This window comes from Felis catus, chromosome A1 (assembly GCF_018350175.1).
Source record: "Felis catus isolate Fca126 chromosome A1, F.catus_Fca126_mat1.0, whole genome shotgun sequence".
NCBI classification, from domain to species: Eukaryota; Metazoa; Chordata; class Mammalia; order Carnivora; family Felidae; genus Felis; species Felis catus.
In genome coordinates, this window is record NC_058368.1 from 97,728,399 (window position 1) to 97,731,802 (window position 3,404).

At 42.5% G+C, this 3,404-nt stretch overlaps 1 pseudogene; it reads right to left on the reverse strand.

The window, feature by feature from the left end:
* Positions 1-1,881: 1,881 nt before the first annotated feature.
* LOC101081019 lies at positions 1,882-2,802 on the reverse strand (annotated as a pseudogene).
* Positions 2,803-3,404: the final 602 nt, after the last annotated feature.

Genomic DNA, 3,404 nt, shown 5'->3' on the forward strand with positions numbered 1-3,404 from the left:
AGGGTTCTTGGCTTTGCACAAGGAAGAATTTAAGAGCAAGACTTTAAGAGAAAGGGACAAAGGTTTACTAAGTAGAGAAGAAAGGAGCTACTTCATAGACAAAGTGGTGGTCTCTCCTCCCAGATAGGGAAAATGACTTCCCTTTGCCTCTAACAAAAGCTTTTATAAGTTTGCAAAAATTAACTAACTTTATAGGGAAGGGCTTACTCTTTAAATTTTGGGTGTATCACTTATATTGGGTGAGTAGTTTTTTGATTGTCTTAGGGTTGTGGATTACCTACAGGGATAAATTTTAAGAATGTTCAGCCTAGGGGCACCTGGGTGGCTCAGTCAGTTAAGCATCCGACCTCTGCTCAGGTCATGATCTCACGGTATGTGGGTTCGAACCCTATGTCAGACACTCTGCTGCCAGCACGGACCCTACTTTAGATCTTCTGTCCCCCTCTCTCTGTGCCCCTTCCCCCTCTCTCAAAAATAAATAAACATTAAAATAAAATTAAAAAAAAAAAGAATGTTCAGCCTATGTAGCTTTTACCTGCCAGAGGGAGTGGGGTCTTGGAATCTTTGGTTCTTGTGACTCTTTTTATGAACTGCTGACTTATAGGCTAAGGGTCAGCCTAAAACCAAAATGGCTTTGCTTTGGTCAACCTGTCTCCTGAATCTCCCTTCCCTCCTGCCTCTCTTCTGTGTAGTGTTCATGACACTTAAGAAAATCTTTCTACACATATATGAAGGTTCCACTTTCAGTTAAAGGGTCTTAAATTCAGAGTTGATATGGAACCCATTATACATAGCATACAAGCCCCAGAATCAAGAGACGTGAACTAGTGAACCTAAGAAGCATAATTTGGTTGCTCCTCTCCCTCACCATTCGTGAGTGTTTTCTGTAGATGAGCTTCCACGTAATACTGTGTGTTTTCATCTGACAGTGACTGACGGTAGGACACAGGAGTTATGTGGTAACAACCCTGCCCGAAGGGCACGGGCTTTGCAAACACACATGGGGCTAATCGAAAATGGCCAGGGTTGAAGAGTCTTCTCTCTCTCTCTCTTTGTTTTGTACACTTTTCTTTTTAAAATAATTAAAGACTCCTAAGAAGTTGTAAAAATAGTATGAAGAGTCCTATGTATCCTTCACCCAGCTTTCTCCAGCTGTGACCTGTTGTGGAGGTGCAGTACAATATCAAAACCAGGGACTGACATCAGTAGGTTGGTACCAGACTACAGACCTTATTTAATTTTCACTAAATAACATTCGTTACTTTTTTTTTTTTTTTAAGTAGGCTCCATGCAGCATTGGAGCCCAATGCGGGGCTTGCACTCATGACCCTGAGTTGAAGATCAGAGCTGAGATCAGGAGGCAGATGCTTAACCGATTGAGCCACTCAGGTGCCCCTGGTTCATTATTTTTTTACTGCATTTGTGTGTGTAGAGTCCTATGTAATTTTATCCCATATATAGATTTGTGTAACTACCACCAAAATCAAGATACAGAACTGTTTCGGGGGCGCCTGGGTGGCTCAGTCGTTAAGCATCTGACTCTTGGTTTTGGCTCAGGTCATGGTCCCACGGTTTGTGGGTTCAAGCCCTGCATCAGGCTCTGTGCTGATGGTGCAGGGCCTGCTTGGGATTCACTTTTCCCTCTCTCTGCCCCTACCCCTCTTGTGCACTTCCTCTCTCAAAATAAATAAACTTAAAAATAATTTTAAAAAATTATGAAAAGACACAGAACAGTTTCATTACCACAAAGGAATTCTCTCAGGCCACCCACCTCTTTGTACTCACACCCCGCCTACTTCATCCCCCTCCCATCCCTAGAAACCAGTCATCTGTTCTCCAGCTCTGTGGTTTTATCGTTTTGGGAGTGTTGTATAAATGGACTCATAAAGTATGTAATTTTGGGGGGAACAAATAATTTTTATTAGTATTTTTAACAAAGACACCAAAGAATTGTGCAATGGTGCCAGCGTTGGATGCAATCCTTGGCCACAAGTCTATACACTCTTTTGCAACTGGTCCAGTGACGGCACAGTTGTTCATTTTGCCTTGTATTTTGCTATGACCTCCACCTTATCTTCAAAATAGAGAAACACACCGTCTGTCCTCCAATATGACTTTTGTGGTCAAATTGCCACTGCTGTATGTACCTTCTTTCTGAGCTCTGCTGTGCCTTTCTTTACTATGGCCATCACCATGACATCCACAGCAGCAGGAAATCTGTTCAGTTGACCCTTGATCCCTTTCAGAGAGATGATATACAGATTTTTGGCTCCTGTGTTGTCAGGCTAGTAGATCACGACTCCTACCAGAAGACCCAGGGAAATCCAGAATTTCACGCCAGAGGACCCACCACATCCTCATTTCGACACCTTAAACGTTGGAAAGGGACAGAAAGAGTATGTAATCTTTTGAGATTGCCTTTTTCCACCAAAGCAGAATTCTTTTGGGGGTCCATTCTGGTTGCTGCTTGTATCAGCAATTCATCCCTTTTTATTTCTGAGTAGTATTCCATTATGTGGACATTCTAGAGTTTGTCCAACCATTTATCCATTGAAGGACATTGGAATTGTTTCTAATATTTTTCTACCATACATAAACATCTGTGCTATGAACATTTGTATACATGTTTTAGGGGGAAATAAATTTTTATTTCTCTGAGATAAATGTCCAAGAGCATGAGTGCTGAATCGTATGGTAAACACTGCAAAAAAAATTTTTTTTTCAGAGTATCTATACCATTTTACTTTCACAGCAGCAATGTATGAGATCCAGTTTCTCCAAATCCTTGTCAGCATTGGGCATGGTCAATGTTTCTTACTTTAGCTGTTCTAATACATGTGTAGTGATGGCTCATTGTGATTTTAATTAATGTCACATCTTTTCAGACTGTTTTTTTTTTTTTTTTTTTGAGAGAGAGAGAGAGCGAGCATGTGCATGTGCTGGGGAGGGGCAGAGGGAGAGGGATAGAGAATCCCAAGCAGGCTCCATGCTCAGCATGGAGCCCAGTGTGGGCCTTGATCCCACAACCCTGGGATTTTGACCTAAGCTGAAATCAAGAGTTGGATGCTCAACCCACTGAGCCACCCAGGTGCCCCTATTTTCTTTCATTCTTTCTTTTGTTCCCTCCTGCTACTCCTCTTTCTTTCAATAAACTCTCTAAAGTATAATATACATATAGAAAATCATAAGGGTACAGTTGTAGACGTTTCTCACAAAGTGAATACACCGGTTAACCGGGACTTCAATTAAGAAAAGAACATTTCTGGGGCGCCTGGGTGGCACAGTTGGTTAAGCGTCCGACTTCAGCCAGGTCACGATCTCGCGGTCTGGGAGTTCGAGCCCCGCGTCAGGCTCTGGGCTGATGGCTCAGAGCCTGGAGGCTGTTTCCGATTCTGTGTCTCCCT